This window comes from Vanessa atalanta, chromosome 22 (genome assembly GCF_905147765.1).
Source record: "Vanessa atalanta chromosome 22, ilVanAtal1.2, whole genome shotgun sequence".
Taxonomy (NCBI): domain Eukaryota; kingdom Metazoa; phylum Arthropoda; class Insecta; order Lepidoptera; family Nymphalidae; genus Vanessa; species Vanessa atalanta.
The window spans coordinates 8,805,426-8,830,999 of record NC_061892.1 but is presented as its reverse complement, the minus strand read 5'-3'; the positions used below and the strand labels follow the sequence as shown (position 1 = coordinate 8,830,999).

Sequence of the window (25,574 nt, the reverse complement as noted above, 5' to 3'; positions counted from 1 at the left end):
ATAATCGCGAAAATCTAAGACAACAGTATCTTTATTTTTCATACTGAATTATTTCTTAAGTGTGGTTATCTGTTGTAGGTATGGTATTGAGCGTAGCGTACCTTCTAACACTCCTTAGTCAGTAATTAGTTTAATTGACATAATAGAAGAGCGCGCACTATTATTATTTATTCCATGATCAAGCGTTTCTGGAATTTATAGGCTATTAAATACAGTACTACTATTTGCCAACGATGACTCGAGTTCGAGGTGAGTTCGACTTATAAGTATGTTCTACGATAGACATATACTAGCGAAATATAACACCTTCCTAATCTAGATGAAGTCAAAAACAAGAGGTGAATTAAACCATTGGTTTGAGTGGTTACTTCCGACCATAATCACTATGTATGGCGCTGACTGACCATAGAATCTAAGTCGTCATGTTATGTAATTATATTCTTAACCGCATGCTTTTAAAACGCGTTGTAACTAAAGATAATATACGAGCATCTATTCATTTAAATGTCAATAACAAAATATGCTTCATTCAATTGGGTTAATAAGCGCTTTTGAATTTGGAATTCCGAGAAATGGCGAATCAATGAAGAAGCGTCATAGTAGATCATAGTAGTTCAAAGCAACATGAAAATGCAATCTGTCATCATTTTGCAATCCAAATATCTAAATTGTGATGTTGCTTGGCAATAAAACTATGCAGGCACACTAAAATTTAAATTTATAATTTATTGTGTGTCACATGAAATTATAAATATGATACAAGGGCACATCGGCGGAGAAAATAACGCATTTGAATTGTCATGATAAAGATTTTTAGTGAACGTAAATTGACCATCACTTCAGATTTTAGATTCGATAGAGAAAAGCCAGTAAAATTCAATAGTAATATATCCATAGCTACTGAATTTCACCCCGTCATAGTCCACTATAAACATTAATAAGTAAAAAAAATCTACCGGTAATTAATTGTTCATAATACAATGCAACATAGGACGGTTTAACGGGCGTTCCAAAACTGAGGATTCCTAACTTCGGACTGATAATTTCTAAAGAGGAAAATACTACTATTAGTACACTTTTTATTGGCTCGGAATGAAATTCAAAGTCATATAGGTCATGATTTTAAGTCGTTTAAAGGTAACTAGACACGCTAAACTCAATAGAGAGCACAAAGTAAAAATATATAAAAATACGTATTTTAAACAGAAAACTACACACAAACACAACAAAGCGTAAACAGATAATCCGCAAAGAGTTTTTATTCAGAGCACGTAATTAATTCACTTATCTTTTTTTTTTTTCAGATAAAGGCCAGTTTCTTCCTGGATCAGGTGGATAGAGGTAATTCTAAATTATATTCATTCTATATTTAAATGTTATATTTAAGATATGCAACTAGATTATATTTCAATTTTTGAGATAACTATTATTTTCCCTGGTACCTTTTGCAGTTCAAATTTTGGAAATAATGTAATAAATATCTTAGTGTTTTTTAACCCCTGGTTTATCTGCATAGGAAAAAAACATATAATCTTAAACTTCTCCCGAAACAGTATATAATAAAATATGATATTTATATTTATTTAATCGTCATAAAAACAAATAGTAAGGGTACCGTCTAAAAGGATTTCACCCGAACGTTACGACTGTCTCTAAGTGGCTTTCTGCCTGCGTTACAGAACTCGCCCTATTTTATTATAACCGCTATGATTACATTCTCTCGTTTGCAGTCGGCGAATCAATATTTCTGCCTATTTAGATGCTTTGCTTAACCGTGAGGGTGCTGATAGGGGCTAAAGTTTTATGTCATGATACGTAATAAAACGAAAATTGATTTTTCTTATTAAGTAAATTTGTACGTATAAAACGAAATACCACTCATTGATTATATAAACTTGAAATTTGGTAGGTAGGTTCCTTAAAGGGATTTTACGGTTTGTGTTTTATAAATTTCGCGCGTGTAAAGCCGCAGGGTCAACTAGTTATTTTATAAAATGTATTTCGTAGATGTTCCTATTTTCTAATTCGATGGTAATATACCAGAAGCATTCACTTATACGTCAACAACAAATGTACGAAGTATGGAACGCTTTTAAGCACGAATTTTTCCCCTTCGATTTTTTTGGGATAAAAAACCGGTATTATATTTCATTCTTCGATGCGTGAGTAATCGATAGGACTCTCCGTTGCTGAGTCATTGAAAAAAAAAGCAATAATAATTATCACTTATAATATTTAGGATTAAAATAAAGTCTCGATTTATCATCATCGTGAGGAAACCTGCATGTGTCTAATTTCAACGAAATTCTGCCACATGTGTATTCCGCCAACCCGCATTGGAGCAGCATGGTGGAATATGCTCCAAACCTTCTCCTCAAAGGGAGAGGAGGCCTTTAGCCCAGCAGTGGAAAAATTTACAGGCTGCTAATGCTAAAAATGCTAATGATACATTGTACTGGGTAAAATTTTACTGTAAATAATTAATTCATACGTGTATAGTTTTGGTGGAACTTTGTGCAAGTTTGGGTAAGTGCCACGCACTCCTCAGATATTCTATGGCCAAGCAGCAATACCTAGTATAGTAATCTGGTTTGTAAAAAGGGATCCTGTGTTACTGTAGGAATAAGGGACATAATACCTCATTTCATAGGATTGCTGGTGCATTGACGGAGTAAAGAATTACTAATTTTTTTATTTAAGAGCCGAGATGGCCCATTGGTTAGAACGCGTGCATCTTAACCGATGATTTCGGGTTCAAACCCAGGCAGGCACCACTGAATTTTCATGTGCTTAATTCGTGTTTATAATTCATCTCGTGCTCGGCGGTGAAGGAAAACATCGTGAGGAAACCTGCATGTGTCTAATTTCAACGAAATTCTCCCACATGTGTATTCCGCCAACCCGCATTGGAGCAGCGTGGTAGAATATGCTCCAAACCTTCTCCTCAAAGGGAGAGAGAGGAAGCTTTTAGCCCAGCAGTGGGAAAATTTACTGGCTGCTAATGTACTAATGTAATGTATTTTTTTTTTTTTATTCGGTATAAAACACTGAGTTTATTGTCAGGTCTACTCAGTAGAATTTACATTTTAAACGTGTAGTTTTACTTTTCATTATTCTAGTAAAATGATTTTTCAAAAGTGCTTGAAAGCGTTTTCTTGAATAAAGCATTTTTGATTTATTGCTATATTGAACTAGTATATTATACGATCACTGGATTCTACTATAAATGTTTCATAATAATGTGTTTCAGTAGTGCCGTAGCTACTTTTGCTTGGAGGTAGGGCTTCGTGCAAACTTTGCCTCGCTACCACTCACTCATCAGTTACCGCCAAACAACAATACCTAGTATTATTGTGTATCGGTAGATCGAAGGTTGGAAGCACATGGGTGCCAACTCATTAAAAATAAATTAGTACACAATATGTATATATATATATATATATATAATTATACGAGAGCCTTAATATTAACGTGCTTTTAAATTTATAAGTTATTGTCAAATTAATAAAACGTATAACATCATTAGCGTTTTTTATAAATTTATATCGATTCGTATCGATGTTTATTTTTGCTCTAATTTCAAAATGAATAGAATATTTTATTTATCATAATTTAGTATGGAGTTTTAATACACGAATAGTTTAGAAAGCACTGTCTAATTGTGTTCATCTAGGTTAAAAAAAATAACAGTGCGTGTAACTTTGACAACCGAAATGATATCTTTTTGCGTGAGACGTCTCACTCTCACGTCACGTCTCACAGAGTCGGATATTACATTAAGAATTCTAGGTTTCACAATAATTCAAAATAAGAATGCAATTTTAAAACTTTAATTAAAGAACCTTGCGTTGTTAAATAAATGAATATCTATAAAAAAGAACGTAAAGGGTCACTTTAAAATATACAAGGCGCACTTACAACAAACACTCGTAAAAAAACGATAAACCAACTAATGACGTTATTATGTAGTGTTCGTGTTAAAAGCGGTAGTAAAATTGGTTAAGGAAAGACTTTAAATTTAAAACGTTAATAGATTTAAAGATAAAGTAAATGAGAGTAACCCAGACTTAATAGTGTGAAGTGCCGATGTATTTATACAATTAAAAACATAATAATAATAATTTAAAACGTGAAGTCACTTTACACGTCACACGTTTATAACGAAGATCTTTTTATTGTATATTATCTACAATTAAATAGATTAACAACTTTAGTAAAGTCCTATTTCACAGCTGGGCGATGGCCTTCTCCGCAAAGAAAGAGGTTTAGAGCTAATTCTACCATGCTCCACAATTGTGACAGTATTTTATTGAAATAACAGATGGGGGCTTGACCATATTTTTCTTGACCGTCGAGCACGAGATTAATTATAAACACAAATTAAACACATCGAAAAAACAAATTAATAAAAACTAACCTAACCAATGGAAGGGACCATTAACAACGTTTGAAATTAATTCGTAATTAGTAATTTTATTTTATCCAGTCGTGTCGGCCCTTGCCGTTCATATAGTTCACCTGTCTTTGCGCACATACTTATATACTTGTGCAAAATATTTTAAAACCTGACGTGTAGAGGTCTGTCACTGCGTCACTTCACTGCAAATTCTACAGCAATAGATAATATTTTTTTAACAAATAGTTACCTAAATTTAGTAAGCAAAATTGGAGCATTTTTTTTCTAAAACGGCTTTGAAACGTCCAGAGTTAGAAAAGCGTATACAGTATGCCCATCAGGAATCCATTAGGATGTCGAATGCGTTGTTTCCGAACTATTTTGTTCAACGTATTGTAACGAAACGAAACAGTAGGAATGCCAAAGGCCTTTTTGTTCGTGTTCCCTCCCGATGTTTCGGAGTCGATAGATTGTTTTTCGCTTGGTTAATTTTTCGTCTGGCTTCTATTGCAAAAACTGTATCGTATGGAGTTGAAATTCATTGAATGAAAGAGAACATTGATTCAGTTTGAATACGATATAATGTGATTATATTTGTCTGATTTTTATTTTACCAGAAGTAAATACAATATAAACCACCTTTACGTATATTTTTTTAATTAACATTTTATTATAATTTTTTTCGTAGTTCTTGATAGGTTTTTACTAAAGTTTTCATGGTTGGTGGTACAATGGTTGTGAAAAATCTGTATTTCTTACAGCGCCGATGTTTATGGAGGGTAGTAATCACTAATATTTGTCCGTTCGTCAATATCACCATCAAAAAAAAAGCATAGAAGGGTTACCGTTTATTTTTATTGTTTGAATATAATAGCACATATTTAATCCTTTAAGATTTAACATAAAGTGTAGAATACATGTTGATAACATTTTAGTTCAAAAGTACTTTCTGAGAATATACTGTTTTTCTATAGGATTTTTAGAAGTAAGCCCCGATTTTCGAACCTTAAACGGCACCGAGGGGAATATAACCCGCAAAATTACATTATCCCTCGACTGATACTGAATGTTTTTATAGCGACAACTTTTCTACGTGTTGGCATTATATGGTCCGATTCAGGACTTTAACCTTTGGATATTTTTGTCAATCAAAATTGAAATTGTCCTAATTGAGAATGTATTAAAAAATACCTTAGTATTCATTACCCAGCATCACCCTTAAGGCACAGAGCAATCGCCTATCACTTCGAACACTTTGATATTATTTTTTTATGTTACCACACATTACATAGGACTGGAACAGTGAAAAGTTTGCATTAGTGATATGAGGAATGATTGATATTTACTGTCAATGTCAATGGGCAAAGACCACTTACCATCTGATGATCCATTAGCTAGTCTATCTGCCTATATGACATAAAATCCTTAGTTTTCAACACCAAAAATAATTAAAATGCTTTTATTGTATGGTAAATAAAATAAATAATACTAAATTAGTGAAAAGAATAAAATTTGCCCGTTTTTTCTCGGGGAACCACCGTTTAAATTAATATTCTAAGATGACATTTCAGTAACCAATCAGAGCTTATTCGATTATAGAATATTGTTCTATATTGTCTATTATCCACTCCACATGTCTCTGCTTTTTAATTTAATTTTTAGTTTTTTTTACAGCCGCTATATCAAAGTTTGAAAGTAAATTGGTATCGGCGTGTGTTTTCAAAGGGACTTGTGTTTTTTTATCCGAGTCATACTCTAATCGTCGAGTTGTTTACGAAAGTGAGTTCAGTGGAGGGTTCGGCCTCGTAGGTAGCGATTCAATATAAGCGCATCAAAATAAATAGTTCTACTAATATTATAAATGTTAAAGTTTATATGTTTTTTAATCAATCTCTTAAAACGGTTGGACAGATTTCGACGAAATCGAGAATGCTGATACCCTCACTAAACTTGACTTAAGTTACCTAACACCTGCCCCCCTTACACGCGAGTGAAACCGTGGACGGAAGCTAGTTAGATACAAAATTAATTGTTTTTAAACATATTTATGTGTCGTAACATCAAAATTGTGATCAATTTATAGTATTGTAGTATATTATATACATATACTTATTTTACCTACTGCTCGACCCGACTTCGTTAGAGTGACCACCTACCGGATCTAATCTAAACAAGAACCTTTTCAAATTCAAATAAAAATGTTATCGAAATCGGTCCCACTGTTTCGGAAGAGTTCAGTTACATACATACGTACAGAAGATTTATATGTGTTATACATACAATAAAAAAAACGTCTTTATTTACCAGCTACTGAGTACATCTGTTAAGAAAAATGTAATAGCAAACCGGATTTAGGTTGCCAATGTTGTATGTTGCCTAATATCACTCCGGATCCGGTCCCATCAAAGCAAAGAACTCTGTGTTTGCGCGCACACACACAGACTAAAAAAAGGCTTATTACTATTATAATATCCATTATAATACAAAAATATAATATATTGAATAAATTTCCAAACTACTCCGAGACATCAATGTCCACAACACTGAATTATAGCTAATTTAACACGATGCAGCTTGTGCCAAAATTGCAGCTATTTCGTTGGCATGATGTTAATCGTGTAATAAGAAATGAGTCATTTACGAAGTTACAGCTTGCGTAGAACAGTTGATGGCTGGCTTATGTCATAGCTGTGAGTTTGTGAGTTATAGAAGGAGCTATTGTATCGTTAGTTGTGTCGCAAGTTTTTGCTTGGCTTGGCTTGAACGTCGTTTCGTATACGGCATGGCTGAGCACTTTATTAAAAATATTGTTTTCGTTTTATGAGAATATTACGACTGTTTTTGTTTGTTTTGAATGTAAATGGTATTTTTCGCAAGTAATATTTGCTTTTGATCTTAAATTTATTTTTGATAATATTATTATATTTTTTTAAAGGTTTTTCTGTAGTAAAATTGTTACGTCGAAGAACCAATCAAAAATCAGATCAATTTGCATTCATAAAATTAATTTGGGTTCCGAAATTATGTTCAATAAAACATAATTTATTATAATAAGTATAATAAGTGAATTTATTTCAGACTAGTTATCGCCCGCGATTTCGCTCGCGTTTTAGGGACTGGTTGTCAGGTGTTAGGCATAAAAAGTAGCCGTTGGCTTTTCATCCTTCCTAGTATGAAAAGCCAAGCTTGCTTGGTTTGTTCGTGAAAGAGCAATAGACAAACAGAGGTACAATGAAATTCAATCAAAAGAAAATAATTAGTAGCGGGTTCGAGATTTATAACAGAAATACGTAAATCTCTTGCAGTGATACTCCGCCTTTAGCTGAGTCATAGTCTGAGGGGGTAAATTACGTAGAAAAGGGTACAGTCAGCAGAAAATCATTCTTATAATGTTGCAAAAATGTATTTAGTACAGTAAAGTTTATACTGCAATTGACGGCTCTGTATTAAAAGCCTTGTTTAATAGTAATATATACTTTTATAATTCAGTACGAGGAATAATATTTTTGAGATACTGTGAACTGCTTGTGTATGCTGTACTGTATACGCTGAATTTTAATATTGTAAAACAATTTTGTATAATTTATTCTTAATTAAGTCCAGTGGTTGAAACACCTGGATCTGCATCATTGATTTAATTTGTTTGTTTTGTTTATTACATGAGGAATGTAATAAACAAAAAAAACATCGTGAGGAAACCTGCATGTGTCTAATTTCAACGAAATTCTGCCACATGTGTATTCCGCCAACCCGCATTGGAGCAGCGTGGTGGAATATGCTCCAAACCTTCTCCTCAAAGGGAGAGGAGGCCTTTATCCCAGCAGTGGGACATTTACGGGCTGCTAATGCTAATAAAAAATATGCTAATGTTTTTTAAAATATCCCAATAATTAAACCAAATTAGAAAACATCAGCCGATCCAGTTCTTAATATTTCAGTTCATAAGAATTTAAAAACAAAATATGAAATATTATAATCAAAGTTATCATAAAAAAATAACACTTGTTCAAACGAGTTACATTATTGTCGAAATGTGAAAAGCATTCGATAAAATATACAAATCAAATAAAACATTTTGAGAATTTTCTGTTAACATTTAGAATAACGCTCGAACATAACAGAATACTTCAGTTTGAATTTCGAACGAAACAAATGACAGCTAACGGGCGAGAGCCCGCGCTTGGCGGAATTCGAAAGAAGAACGTTATTTTTTTCGCGACGCCTCATTTTCTGACGCAAACAAGTGTAGAAGCACTTGTGTTTTTCGTGTTTTCACCTTTTTCTAAGATATTTTTTTTTTCGAGTCCTTTGTATGGGCGTAAGCGTTCACTTTCTCTAATGTGTTGTCGGACTATCACAGCTGATTGCAATGTGTGAACGAAATCCTTTGGACTTTTTTTCCAATAGCGATTTTCTTTTTTTTTTCAGATATCAAACGTTTTTCTTGTATATGCCCCGATAGTAATGTCCACAATAAAGGAATAAGTCTTTTGTAATCAAAGAGTGCTTCAGAAAAAGGTTTGCTATAATTTTATTAAATACTTCTTTTTGATGAGATCTACAAACTACAGTAATCTTTTATGTTATGTTAAAAAAAAAACCAGCATGAATCTGTGCTTCTATGACGTGACTGCAATACTAAGATCTATTTGGAAGGAGACGGTGACATTATAATCTATTCATCTTTCTTCATCCAATTGAGCCGAACGTAACCATTTTTCGTGCTCACAACACACATACATATGAAAAATATTTTTTAATATTTTCCACTGCCTGAAGACCTAATAGTTCTTGTTAATTGTAAAACAAGAGAATCTTTAGTCTGTTTAGTTTCTTGTTTCAATTTCAAATACAATGAGAGCAGACTGGGCTGATATCACCTACATAGGTATTAACAGATCGAAATTGACCTACTTCTGATTAGCGCTTCGGCATAAAACAAGTGAGCATGGATCCGCTCATTAAATACATACAAAAAATATTGTTTCAGTATACAGCACGTGTCGAAAATAGAAGATAGGGGTCTCGTATATGTAACCACTAGCTGTGTAAATACAAATCTCCATACCAACCTAGCTGACTAGTAAAAAGTTAAAGTTGTAATATCCAAATACAAAAAAAATCATTCTCTGTAGTTTTGGCTGTGCGTTGGTAGACAGAACAAGCCATTTTATTAATAAAAAATAAGTCTTTATTTGGACATTAATTAATAATAATAATGTAAAACATAATTGAAACAAGACAAATAACATATAAATATCAAAAAAAGTAAAATCTTAATTAAAGAGCAGTGTGACGACAGGGGACAGTCATTCAGTTTAAGTTGACAACCTAAAATCCATGGAAAAGCAATAAACGCTTAAGCGCCAAAGAAGTACAATCGTAAAACCTATTAATGTGTTTATTTTAAAACTCATTTCGCAATAGTACGATTTTGACGCTTAAGCTTGTCTTCCTTTATAGTGAGCCTACCGAGCGTATCAAGATATTATTCAAATGTTTCAATTCTTTCTCATATTTATTATTTTAATATTTATTATAGAATCAGATATTGATTCGACCTTTGCATTTCATTCTCATGAATTTGAAAGAGATAGATACAAAGACAGTTACGATTTGACATTTGAACTTGGAGGTGTTATTGGCTGCATTACTAATGTAGAAACGCTATAAAAAGCAAGCTTTTATTTAAGTTATAAACTAATAAAAAGAAAAGAGCTCAAGTACGAAAGTTGACTACACGAGGAGTTTCTTTTGTTATCTCATCACGAGACCTTGCTGGTACCATATCATTGAATTACCACAGAATATTACTGTTGATTCCTTTTTTTTATTGATTTATATTATTGACGACCTCCGTGGTCGAGTAGTGTGTAGACCGGTTTTCATGGGTACGCCACTCCAAGGTTCCGGGTTCGATTCCCGGCCGAGTCGATGTAGAAAAAGTTTATTAGTTTTCTATGTTGTCTTGGGTCTGGGTGTTTGTGGTACCGTCGTTACTTCTGATTTCCATAACACAAGTGCTTTAGCTACTAACATTGGGATCAGAGTAATGTATGTGATGTTGTCCAATATTTATTTATTATTATACAGTCAAAGTCTGTACTGACTCTATAAATACTGGGCTAAGGTCATTTACCACATACAGGTTTCCAATAAACCAATTAAACACTTGAAAATTAAATAATACTTTCAGTTAAGGTTTACGTTTTCTAGCTACGGGGGCCATCTTAGTTAATTTGCTTGTAAACTGGTATGAGCTTAAGTTGCCACTTACAAACAACAAAGTAAAGTTAACCTTAAGTTAACAAGTAAAAGCTTATTATAATATATAAGTAAGTTGCAGTAAGTCTAAGATTTATTTTAATCCTAAAATGTATACAGTGACGGGTAGGTGAATGGTCCACCTTGTGGTAAGTGGTCCTAGTATATAGATTATTAGTGTATAGTAAGTACCTTTTGTCTGTTATTACACTGACTCACCATGACCGCGGCAATAAAGAGTATTAAAGTTTCAGGGTACCGTTAGTTTTTTAGCGAGTATTTCAGTGTTCTACGCCGCTCTGGGCGTGCGTACGCGCGGGCGTCCTGGGCATCGGTGAATCCTATATTCCGTGGGGAAATGTTCCTCCAGCGCCCAAAAAAAAAGGTTGGCTGTCAGGCATATTGGCTTCCTGATGCTAAGTGGTCTCCACGGCCTGTAGATTTGGCGACTTAACCAATATCCACATATTTAATATATTTAGCGGAGGTATATAATATACAGAATAATATCACGTTTATATGTATGTCTATTTAAACGAATTTACGGAATGCTAGAATGTATTTACGTAAAGCCATCAGATCAGACGATCCGGACGCATTTGTGGTATACAGTGTATGAGCTACTCCTACAGATTGACTCCCTTCATATCCATATTACACAGAGTACTCGAAAACAGAGACATTTTTATTTTATTTGATAAAAAAAATAAAAATTATACCATTGATAATTATATTTAAGACCTTAGACAAAACTCTGTGGTTTCAAATTTAAATAACTATATAGTAGTTTCTATATAGTTATTTAAATTTACTGTGGTTTCAAATTTAAATAACTATATAGTAGTTTCTATATAGTTATTTAAATTTGAAACCACAGACTAGAACTATATAGACAAATTATTGGTATCTTTCAACTATCCGGTCTAACTTGTTGTAAACTATTTTATCCTTTGCTATTATCCTTTTCATCTAATAAAGATATTTAACTCTAATTCTATACAAAAACAAAACATATCAATAGTAAGCTTAGCTAATAGAATTATGATACAGGCAAGAGTAATACTCAGTGATATCCCACTGCTGGGATAAGGTGCCCTCTTCTTGTTAGAAGATTTCAGGAATGCTACTACCATGATAATCCAATACGGGTTGATACCTATATACATGGTAGATTTTCACGACGTTTTTCCTTCAACGTCGAGCACGAGATAAATATGCTAAAATGAAAGTATGTGTAACTTTTGTGACGCTTGCTCGAGTTGAACCCGCAATCATTTGTTTAGCTTGACATAATGAAGCCACTGGTCACCATCGTTTGCCATCATGTTGTTGTCTCGCATGATCCAGGCCAAGTATAATATCTATTTTCAAATTCAGCTTCTATTATATATAATGCGGTCGATTTTTCAAACTCATGCACAAATGAATACATTTTTTTTCTCTGTACAAAAGTTCTCTGTGCTCGAGCAAATATGAAAATATTCATGATTCGACCAGATTTTCCTCTCGGCCAATGATTTTTAAATTTATCTTCGGTAAGGGAGTGTTTTTTCATACGAGCATGGGATAAAAAATAAATTAGACTCTATATCCCTCGGTTTGAATAAAATACGTTGCGGAATAAAACTTGGATGTCCGTTGATTTAACATTTTGTAAACGTGTACCGGCATTGATGTATTGCTAAGCCTTTTTCAACGAAGCAATGAAGTTAAAAGGTGAGTTTTGTATATTATTGCAAGTCTATATTGTTCGCTTAAGCTTTGCTATTTTAAGCTTTTTAATTTTAAAGAATGTTTAATTCAACACAATTCCTTACATCGGTAATGCGCCACTGACCTGAAACTAAAATGTTATAGGCATAAAGTTATGCTAATAGTTAAACCGGCTTACTCATCCCTCAAACCCGAACACAACTACTAAGTATTGCTGTTTAGCGGTAGAATATGATTAGGGGCGGTACCTACCCAGACGGGTTTACACAATGCTCTACCGCCAAGGCGTGATTGAGTAAGAAACATCCATCCATTCAAACTTTTGCATTTACAATATTATTAAGATAAGCAGTTGAAACTTCTAAACGTCAGCATGGAAATCCTAATAAACTTTGTTTTCACGGAAACTTTCAATAATGAGTCACTTGAGAATGAAACAGAACGTGGTTCAAGTAATCTTCACCAGTCTAGTTGACATTATTGCCCCCTAGGGAGATTATGTCATGTCATGCGAACAGATTTCACACGATTTCACACAGATAGACTAAGCTTATGCGTTAGATGTAAAGCTGTTATTAAAACTTCATGTGTATTTTTCAATGGCAGTACGACTCAGCTGAGGAGAATCAATTAAAAAACATCTATGGGGACGAAGGTCTAGGAATTATGATACGGGATACAAGCCTTTATTAAGGCATAAAAGATCTCAAAATTGCATTGAATTCCAGGGGGACAATATGGAGAAATAAATTTTATTTAGATGTTTATTTAGACTTTTCATGCCCTGGTCTCAAATCTTTTCAGCCAGCCCTCGTATATAGGGACAGTGGGGCTAGCCTAAATCACCAGCAGTTCTATTACTTATGTTATGAGATCCAGCTCTTCCATTTCATACATCAAACCCATTGTCATGAAAGCATTACAAAGCTAATTCAAATTTATTTTACAGAACATCTGCTTACTAAAAGATGCCGTTCATTCCTCATTGCCGTTATCAATATTTTAATTGACATAAGTATAATAATATATGTATATATTTATTATAATTGACATAAAACTTATACTCTAAACTCTCGGTACAATCTACATTCCGAACCGGTGGTAGCTTTACTTTAAATAGTTTGTTAAATGACGATTCAAAACTGCTTGTAAAAGCCTACTTGAATAAAGTATATTTTGATTTGATTTGATATCTTTCAAAAGGATTTTTGTTTACTCGTTACAGTAAGCACCTGTAACACATCACATATTCACTAAATGGTATTGAGTGTATTTATACATATCAAGCTCCTCAGGTTGACGGCGCACTAAGGAGGGAGTGGTTAATATTGCAATGTTTACGAGCGGTGGTGACGACTTACCATCAGGTGATCCATTCAGTCCCTTACACTGAAAACAAGCAACTTTGCAAAGATACTTACAATTTATTTTTTTTCGAATTTAATTCATGAAAACGAACACACTCGAAAAATATCGTTTAAATATTCTTAAAGCATAAAAGTGTAATGAATTTCTCTGATACATACACACTAAAATCGGTTAAAATTTCATGTGTATTTATTTTTCGTTCAGGTCTGGATTCGAGGTTGAATCGATAAACTCCATTGACGCTGAGTGGTTGAACATGAAAGATAGAAATGTTGATAAATACAGAATCATATCTGCAAGCTGATTGACGAACTAACACTCACTAGTATTCATCTCTTTAAAGCCATCACACATTAATTCGTTAATCATACCTTTGAATCGTGAATATCGGGCAATATACAGCCATTCAAATACGAGATGGGACTGAGTCATTTGAGTATTATTTTTTTTATTTTTTTTGTTATAGTTGGCAAACGAGCAGGGGTCTCATCTGATAGAAAGTGACTATCACCGCTCATGGACAACTGCAAAATCAGGGGGCTTGCAGGTGCTTTACGTTCTTTTCTTGAAGGTTCCCAAGACCAACCCGCCGGCGAAAGCTGGTTCCACAGAGTGGTTGTGCGAAGCAGTAAATGTCTTGAAAATCGCGCTTTTGCGGATTTTCTGACATCTAGGTGATGCGGGTGAGTTTATAATACTAATTATAAACCGAAACTCATCCGAAAAGAAAGACTGTTATATTTACATTTGCTTTTATGAAATCTTTGAAATCATAATGCGTGTTAAATAACTTTTTAATAACTTATTTATGTAAAAAAGAAGAAAATATATTTATTGCCTCCACTGGTGACAGGAGGGCTGGTTCATTTCTTGTCCTGAAGATGGGAATTGCGATTCAACAGGGAAATGCTGTTAGCATTCTAGCCACCATTCCACTTAGTCATGATTTGTACAATAACTATTTTTTTTTCTAATTGTTGATAATTATTAAACATTGTACAGATAATGAAGACTTTATTTAGTATAAAATCATATATTTTTTTATACAAACTGTGATTCGTATGCGTCCATTCCGTTCGAACTATATCAGATTCAGATTCATATCAAAACAGTATTTTTTAAGTTTGCAATTAAATCATTAGGTTAAAGTAAGTAGCAAGTGATCAGATTTTTTATGGTCATATAATCAAGATTTATACAATCCATTATCAGTAATTCTGTGTTCGCGGACTTTTCTTTTTAAATTAAGAATATAAGTCTTTGTATTGACAGCCGTGGATTCCATGCCAGCTGGATTTTGTTTCCCAAGTTTATCTTCTACGTACCAATAGCATTTCGTCATTCATTATCATATGTATTGAAAGTGAGTTCCTACTTAATTTGGTAACATTCGCCTCTATCGTATTGGATGTCATTCAGAAGATATTTTAGAATTAGCATAAAAGATTCAGACACGTGGTTCCCAAACTTACGCACTTCTCCATAATTTATTTTACATACATTAATGTTGTATTGATACATGCAGTTCCTAATTATAGTTGTCTTTTACTTATCATGGCTATTCACTAGTTTTACTATTAAAAGACTCATTAAATCTAACAACCTGTTAATATCCCCCTTCTAAATTAGAAGACACTAATCTTAGTTCTTTATATAGTTGATTTACTTGTATGTGATCTGTTAAATTAACTATTCATCCAGTCTTATCCAAACTTATTTGGAAGTAAAACTTTGACAGTTGTTCTTTAATCATCTGATGGTAATTAAGTACAGGACTTGAATTTAATAAAACGTTGCGTGTCACCGACGAGATCACTTCAATTTCAGCTACTTCATCACTTTAATCTTGAATTTCCCTGATTTTGCAAATATAATCCAATGCCTATGATCACCAGTCATTTCAACACAGGATAATAGACTCTATTCGTACTAGAAATAAGATCTAAAATAATTTAAAACTGTGCAAGCTTTTTTGTACTAACACTCCAAAAAGTCGGCATGCAATAAAATCGACAAGTGAAAATCAATAGGTTCTCGAACGCACCTTCTTAAATAGGGGCTTAAGAAATCCTTAATTCAGCTCGCAGAGTACACATTCAAATGCCAACGAATCTACAAAGCAATTTTAACTTTATTGCATTGAATTACGGTTCTATACTTGTTTTTAGATAATACGCTTGTGACCCTATGACATTTTCGTTTTGATGTATTCTTTCAGTTGCGAGTATATTTTATGAAGGTCTCTAATGGAGGTTTATTTGTGAGATAAGAAATGCCTGTTAGGAAATGAGAATTTTATTGAATTGAAATTGAGCTAGCCTAATACGGTATTGGAAAATACGACACTAAAATAGTTTTTTTTTTCTTTAAACGATTATATCTCCACGGACATGTTGTCTGCCCTTTGACTAATTTAATTTCTTCTAAGGCAGCATCGCAATCGAAAATATTGCAATTTTAATTATTATACTCTGTGGTAATTTCGTTATTGTTGCAAGCGTGTTGTTCTCTTGATAGGGTGTTTGGTCTTTGAGAGATTCTGGATGCCAATCGACGAGCATTTACACAATGAGGTCATCTCTATTATGGATCGACATTTGAGACGCTAGTATTATCTGAAATTACTGACATACTTGCAGTCGACCTATCTAATTAGGTTTTTCTAAAGATGTGGGCGGTTGACAGTTTAAATAAAAGTAACTGACTTCATCTCTTCGTCCAGAATATGACAATAAGAATACATTTCAAAATATTTAAATTTCATTTGTTCATGTTAAAAATTTTACATATGTCTGATCAATGATCAACCTACGGTTACAATATTTAGAATCTAAGTTTGCCGGCTTGAAGTTGTCTCGGAATAGTTTATGAATACAACACACATAACGGTGGTGTTAGGCTCCGCCCGAATGTCATGATTCTTGATATTTTGTTTCAATAATTTGTCGTCAATAAGTTTAAACCTGAGAATGTATCAAAGACATAATATAATTTTCTCTCAAGCATATAATATGATACAAATATGACTAAAAGTCATTTCCATATACTACAAGATATAAATTATATTTTCAGTGATAGTATTTACGTTTGATCTTGAACATTCATGAAATTGAAATGTCTTTGAATGTATTCCGTGTCGGTTCCAGGAAGCGAAGGATGTTCATATTGAATATCAAAGCAAATTAATTGATACCAGTTCATAGGTGCTTGTTTCTGCTGAAACGAATGATTACGTATTAAATCTTTTAAGTACAAAATAATTATAGATTTTAATACGTCACCATCGTATATATTTATAGACAAGGAAGTGTTTTTAGTAATATCTAATTGAAATAGCTATTAAGTAGTAAGTAGTTGTGCTTAGCAGTTTCAATCGTCTAAAATTTAGGCTTAAATATTATGTTTTTGTCATATTTAAGAAGTAATATAGAGTTCCGTAAATATTATCATTGCGTAAGTCGAGTTCACACATATAATTTAATCTGGACGTTCTTTTCTTCGTGGTATTCCATAAATTCAAGATTATCTATTAGAATTTGGATTTAAAGTTATATAAATGGAAGTGTTATATACTATCGGCAGAGTGGTTTGAACACGTGAAGGTCAGGTTTAAAACCTTGTTTGTTCTTGTAGGGGATAAATATATCTACCCCTTTTTTGCTGGTGGGACATTATTCAAGCTTAACGGTTAGGTTGGGCGTACCAGTTAAGTTACAAAAACAAAGGACATCTTAGTTCTCATTCACCATCATCATTATCGTTGTAGGAATAGTTAATTAGTCATAGAGTCTGTGATTTACCATCAGATCACCTATTTGCTTGGCTATTTATAATATCTAAAAAAATATAGCAAAACTCAGTTTTCAATGATATCTTAATGTAAACCTTTGTTTTCGTCATACAACACCAAACAATTTGTCATAAATCCAGCCTTTAGGTCGAATTTTCTCGAAATTATTACTAAGAGCAAAATACCGACGGTTTTTTACTTAAGTCTTAATGAAAAATATGAACAAATAGAACCCTTTCTCAATAAGGCATTGTCTCCATGAACGCTGAGATTACACAAGGTATAGCAAAACCCGATATTGGATCATCACGAATACCATTATGCGAGTTTTTATTGGAAAACTTTCGGAAACAAATTCGCTGTGACTTGCGAAGAAAAATCGGAACCGCTATTCTTGGGGAGAATAGTTCCTTTTAAAGTATTCAGAACTGGGTGTGCATTATTCTGAAGAATTTATCTTCAGCGAAATGTTGGGTATTGAGTGGAAATGATTTCCATTCAATGTTGCGTACTTGTATTTTGTTTTATTGAAATTATTATATGTTATTATTGTTAAAAAATATATTAGTTATGATATTTATAGCTGAAGATCGATTAGGATTACCATTATATGGCTGGCTGCCTCGTTTTCCAAGGCCGCAGGTCCTGGATCCGGATTGGACCATAAAAAGCTATGGAATTTTTTCGTCCAGAAATTATCCATAACAGCCTGGAGATTTTAAATTGATATTATTAAACTACTCTACTTTACCATGAAGAAGAAACGTGAAGCTTTCTGCCTTGGACCAGATTATTTTTTGGTCGGATTGGATTAAGAGAATGAAGACGTTAGTGTACGTGAGGCCTTGGTATTGGCCCGCCATAGTCAAACCTTGATTAGGAATCTTCATCATTTTGTAGCTGGTGCACATACATACTATCTTTTAACAATAAATAGCATCTTAATCTCCATAGATACTTGAGTCAAATGTCTATTCTAGTGTCCTACCCTTTTTTAATTTATAATTAAATGAAATTAATTAGGATACGATTTAGGAATTGTTTACTTAATTCATCAGTTATATTTGGATATATATATACTATTTATATTTAATAATATTAATTTAGAGCCGAGATGGCCCAGTGGCTAGAACGCGTGCATCTTAACCGATGATTTCGGGTTCAAACCCAGGCAGGCACCACTGAAATTTCATGTGCTTAATTTGTGTTTATAATTCATCTCGTGCTCGGCGGTGAAGGAAAACATCGTGAGGAAACCTGCATGTGTCTAATTTCAACGAAATTCTGCCACATGTGTATTCCGCCAACCCGCATTGGAGCAGCGTGGTGGAATATGCTCCAAACCTTCTCCTCAAAGGGAGAGGAGGCCTTTATCCCAGCAGTGGGACATTTACGGGCTGCTAATGCTAAAAAAAATAAAAATATTAATTTAAAGTACAGCGAAAAGTTAAACTCGATTGCTTATTTTTTTTATCTTAAGACTAACTCAACATAATCTGTTTAACAACGAAGCGGGAACTTGTATTCGAAGTAAGGAAATTATTCTTAAACTTTCAAGAAGAACATTACTGTCTAAACGCTATCACTAATATAATGTGGCAAAGAAACTATTAATATTATCTTAACTCTTGGAAATTCTTGTAATTTTGTATCCGACCTTAAGCATCAGAGCTTATTTGAAACATATAACTTGGATTATATATGAAAACGTCTGTAAGTATTAGCTCTTTATTATAGGTTCGTAGATTGAAAATTGGTCCTGGGTGGTAGGTAGGAACCATTATAGATATTAGTAATATAAAATATTTTAATCGTCCCTTACATTATGTCCCTTGTGTCTGTAGGTTAACTAGCTCAATTACCTTCAAACCGAAACATAATATTAATTATTGTTGTTTAGCGGTAGAATATGAGATGAGAGAGTGGCGTCTAATTATTTTTTTATGATATCGGTAGGAGGACGAGCAAATGGGCCACCTGATGGTAAGTGGTCATCACCGCCCATAGACAACGGCGTTGCAAGAAATATTAACCATTCCTTACATTACTAATGCGCCACCAACCCTGGGAACCAAGATGCTACGTCCCTTGTACCTGTAGTCACACTGGCTCACTCACCCTTCAAACTGCAACACAACAATACTGAGTACTGCCGTTTGACGGTAGAATGTTTGATGAGTGGGTGGTACATACCCAGACGGGCCTGCACAAAGCCCTACCACCAAGATCTATTCAAGATCTAATAGGACGAACTCGCACAGAGTCCTGCATACAAGTAGAGTGGTGGCTTGTAACCTTATTAATTCTGATCCAGTCGTTCAGTAAGTTAATTAATCCAATATTGACGCACACAAAGAAGCGTGTACAGTACAAATAGGCCGATGCTCGTGTAGTTCTTTCTTTTTTCTGTTTTAGGGCTTTTAGCTGATCTATCACAGGTAACTGTGTAGTTCGCTTGCATTGAGTGACGTAGCTATGAATATATATAAGATTATTTTTTTATTTTATATATTTTTTTTATATTTATATTTTTTTTAATTCAATATTTCTTCGTTACTTACTTGTTTTTTTTTTATTTTTTATTATGTTATTTTACGAAGGCAGAGGAACAAATTTTATCTGAAATAGGTGGAGAATCTCGTCGTTTAACGCTGTAAGAAATTAAATAATAAATTATACCTTGGATATTGTAGATTAAAGTAATTTTTAATATAATTTTATAGGAGTAAATTCATTTTAATATTAAATTGGTAATTATTATTTTAAGCCCTCAATTTGCAATTATTTTGTGTTATAATCTAGTAAATGTTGATAATCTTTAAGTTAACTTTGATGAGTACTCTTGCTAACTGTGGTATACAAATTTGTACTATCAATTGGATAATGGATTTTTTTTGTTTTAAGCAATATCGTATATCCGTTGGCTTCCTATTTTAATAAATAAATGAAAAAGCTCCCTCCCTTTGAAATTTAACTGGCTTACTCAACTTTTAAGACCTATTTGAAGTGATTATAAATCTATCTGTATGTTTAATTCATATTTTTATATATGTAAAGACTTAATATTAATAATTCTTATGTAAATAAAATTTATTTAATAAAATAAAATAAAAAAATCTATCTTTATTATTACTACTACCACATAGTAAAACTTATACAACTCCAAAGGTCATTGAAAAGGTTTTATTTTAAAAAATATATCATAACTATTTACTTTTAATTAAAAAAAAAGAGATGTTAAATGAATGAATGCCCAAAGTCATTCTCAATCCGCCAAGTAAACGACCAGAGGGTTTTGACATATCCTTTTCTCAATTAGCACAAAATAAAATTAAGCAAATGTGTATTTCCCCCACATCCTCCAAACACGGTCGATTACGCACCGATCGCACTGAAAGGTCGTGTTTAGGGCTGCGGTTAAACATCAAAGGGTTGTTTAATGTACCCACAAAGCGTGAAGGTATGGACGGTTTTTTTTAATTCTTTAAAACTTGACCGTCCGTAATTATCTTGTCTGTAATACGTATTTATTTTTTATGTTTTGCTAATCTTTACTCTATTTTCTCATAAACTATTTTTCAAAGGCATATTTGGCAAATGGGAGATCTGAAGGCAAATTGTCATCACTGCCTCTAGATATTGGTACTCTAAATATTAACCATTTCTTTTAATGTATTGTTGTTGGGCGATAGAATATCTAATGTGGCCCAGATTATATATATATATTAATACTTTTAACTTTGCCGTTTCATAAATTCAAATCATTTGTAAAAAAATACATTTGTAAAGAAGGCAAGTCATTCAATACAAGATTATATATATAATAAAAAGCGTGGAGCTAATACTTGTTGACTTCCATCAGGATGTATTTTACACATATGTTATTGTATTTAACTAACTTAACTAGTAAAGAGTTTGTAAAGAGTAACTAGTGAGTTTCTCGTCGGTTCTTCTCGGTAGAACCTGCATTCCGAACCGGTGGTAGCTTCACTTAATATAGTTTGATTGAACAAACTATATTAAGTGAAGACGATTCAAAAGTGCTTGTAAAAGCCTACTTGAATTAAGTATATTTTGATTTTGATAATTGTTTGATCGTCTCATTGGTCTAGTGGCTATCTTGATAAGTCAGATCTCATTATGTCATGAAAATAATTTAAAAGAACCTTTTATAACGACAGCGTCTTCGATACAATGTCTCCGCGCAATCGGCTTATAACAGACCATTATGAAATATGTATTCCTAGAAGATCATTGTTAAATTATGTTCTTAATATCTTAACAGCTGTGATAATATTATTCTAAGTTAGAAGTCGATCTAGTTCTAGAATTTGGGTAAGTATCTCAATTAATTATTAATTTAATTTAAAAATTATAATAAGTTAAAGTATAATAAATAAAATATTATGTTAGAATCAGGACGAGTTATTCTATATATTATATTTTTCGTTCAATTAAATATATTATCTTTTTTTCCTCTTTCTTAAAATATTTCATTATTTTTAAATATTGCATTTTAATTATAAATTTAATTTCTAACTTATTTAGTAAAATAAAAAATTACCATCGATTTTAAGAAGAGAATACGCAGACTTTAGAAGGACTGACTAAAGAAACTTTGCATACAGTACGACGTACAGCGATGGATATATTAACGAAAGATTACGAGTGACAAAAAAATTAAAGAGATATTATGTTGTTATATAGTGTTGTAAATACATATATTATTGTAGTAAATAAATTAAATATAAACAATGTTTTATTTTTAAATTAACTCACCGACTTATTTTTAGAACAATTTTACGAAACCGTCGGAATGCTCTCATCCTTACATCCAAAGTACACTTAGCAACGATTATTCACAAGCGTAAAATCCACACAACGACGTATGTACAAACCAAGGCTATAAACTCCAATAGCATCACGAACAACCCCTGTACAGTCCACTACATAAATCACTATCCACAGAACCATAACATCATCAGGAATTAGACACAACGACGGGCGATCTGATTGCAATTTACGATTAAGGACTACATATCTTCGTATATTGGAGACACGATCTTTGATAGCTTTGGGATAATGGTCTATGACGAAGATTTAGTAATAAGAAATATATCAATATATAGGAAGCAGTCCTCATATAATATATTATTGCCTCTTTGGTCTAGTGTCTTTTAATTTACTAATATTTATAACAAAGTGCTGAGTTTCCCGTCTGTTCTCGTCGGTAGAATACATATTCCGAACATGTTGTAGCTCCACTTGTAACAATGTTTTAAAATGACAAAAGTAGTTTTATTTGTAAGCATATTTACGACTAAAGTTAATTTTGTACATATTCATACAAATACAACTTGATCCCGATGTTGTCCACCTTATTGGACTTTTATGATGTCATACAATTATCGAGATATTTTTATACAGTACTCAGAATTTGTCGAATTTTTTTATCGCTTTACAAACGCGAAATGTGTTTGTAAAGCAATAAAAAAAATGACTTAAGAGATATATCTTTAAGAGCTTAATGTCATTCCAACCAACTAAAGAGTTTATAGATACGACTTGGGTACTTTCAAGAAAATAATTTACCCATAACTTAGACAGGCAATGCACCTGCAAGCCTAGTGCTGCACTTTCCATCAAGTGAACCTAGTGCGTTAGCTTACAATGCGATAAAAAAAAAACGGTTACAGATTCAGTAATAATTCGTTAATATAAGTACCGGGTGTTTACGGATTTGACATGTAGGTATGTCTTGATCGAAGAAATATGGGCGGCGACCGAAATATGGGCGGGACGGTGTAGATTGCGGGTTCGAACCCAGGCAAGAAACACTGAAATTTCATGTGCTTATAATTTATCTCGTGTTTGGCGGTGATGGAAAACATCGTGAGGAAACCTGCACGTGTTTGCCTTTCAACGAAATTCTGCCACTTGTGTAACTAACCCGCAATGAAACATATTGGTGGAATATGCTCTAAGCCTTCTCCTCAAAGGGAAGAGGAGGCCTTAGCCCAGCAGTGTTAAATCTACAGGCTGTTAATATTATGTTATGTTATATCATTATTATTATATTAATATTTATTCCGCATTGATAGCATCGGTGAAGTAATCTTCAATATATTCTCCTTAAAAGTAGCGGCTACTGTCCTCGGCTGCGGCTTGGATCAATCAAAACGAAGACTTGTAGTTCATTGGTGTACTTTATATATAACTTCTGTTCTATGTGCTTACACAAATGGATTGATATTCGACATTTTATCATCTCTTTCATCTTTCTCTCAGTCCAGATCAGTGGGTTCTATTCACCAGTAAGAATTAACTAATATAATTATAAAAGAAGATCCAATACATTGCAAGTTATTAACAAAACAAGAATGAAAAAAACAAAACTTTTATTTTTCTTATATATTTGTACCCTGTAAAGAAGTCTTCTACGGCCTTCTTGTTTTGAATTATGAATAGAATTTGCAACTTACCACGTGACCTAAGTGAAACTCTAAAAGAGTTGTCTTTGTATTCTAATTGGACTTTAAATGAGACGTTAGACATACACACGTACACATCTAATAACATACTAAGCACTTGTTTACCATCCTACCATTTTGTGACTTACCATCGCACCATATAACTCCATACTCTTTGTATTAATAATTGTCTAGCGCGAGTCATTTGTTTGAACACGAGGCGAAGACGTATATTGGTTTGTAACAAATAACAACCATCCCTCAAGACCGCAGATCAATGTAGCGTGGCGTGTACAACGCTGGGAATATGGGTATGGTGCTAGTTACAGCGGGGGCCACTTAACAACGCTATTTTTAATAAAACGCAGCTTATGTGATTTTTTTTAATCTCGCTTTTGTTGATATAAAAGTCAAGATATAAATGTTTTAACGTAAAAACGAATTATTCGCTTATGTGTTATAAATAGTATTCATAATTTAAGAATAAATTAAACATGATTATTTGATATAATTGATTATTATATCAGGATTGTTCATTAGTTTGATGCTTGATGATTTAGTATTGTATCATTATTTTGAATTTGTGTGTGTTTTTTTAATGAAATGATCTATTTTAAAAAAACCTGTTTTGCGATTTCATTTTGTCGCTATAATAGATAATAGAGTTCCAGCCGTTTTGTGTTTCAAGTGCTCATAGAACATATTTTAATTTAAAATTGGAACACATTTTTTACATACCATCTTTTATAACGGTAATAATATGACAAATGAATTTACTGAAACGATATAAAACGTTAATGATTGCGTTTATACATCCCTGAGGCGCCATAAAATACTTTATGCTTACAGTCGCGTGGAAAATTCAGATTTACTTGTAATTAATCTTGTACATATGATTGCTTTGCTAAAGTCCGTCTGTGTAGCTACCACCCACTCAGCATATAGTTTACTGTCAAACAACAATACAAGGTATCCAGTATAAGTACCGACAAAAGGAACAAAATTTCAGTTCCCAGGTTCATTCAGATATAAAACCTTATTGACGATATAAGGAATGGTTAATATTTGTTAAATTTCAAATGTGATTTAGCGATGGTAACCACTTACCTTTGCTCATAGTCTGTCTGCCTATATAATTTAATAAATAAACAGAGAGCTGTCGTCGGGTACTAACAACAGGGGTAATAACAGACAATGAAATACTAGTAAATCAACACCATTTGACAATAATTTTATGACATTTATATTTATGTGTGTATTATTATTGTATAATACGTGCAATATATTATTAATTCATATTCTAAATAATTGTACCCTTTCCTACATTTATTTTACAATAACTCCTCTGAACAAAGGTTGCCTGGAAGAGATCGCTGCTTTAGCGATAAGGCCTGTTGCAGTTCAGATTAAATTTAGTTTTAAGTATTGGTGTGCAATAAAAATAAATGGACAAAAAAGATTAGATTGTTTTATACAAAACCGCATATAATAGAAAGAGATAGAGAGAAAGAAAATAGAGAGAGGGCATGGTTGCTTATGAGTCCATAACGCTTTTTCTTTTCGTGGCGATACC

The 25,574-nt window shown here is 32.9% G+C and overlaps 1 protein-coding gene across 1 annotated transcript in view; it reads left to right on the top strand.

Annotated features, from left to right (window-relative positions):
* The window catches only part of LOC125072667 (protein madd-4), a 395,564-nt gene that overhangs the window by 49,472 nt on the left and 320,518 nt on the right, over positions 1 to 25,574 (top strand). The window contains exon 2 of the mRNA XM_047683327.1: positions 1,305 to 1,341. The gene's annotated coding sequence lies outside the window, so the exon portion shown is untranslated. The remainder of the gene's footprint in view (positions 1 to 1,304; positions 1,342 to 25,574) is intronic.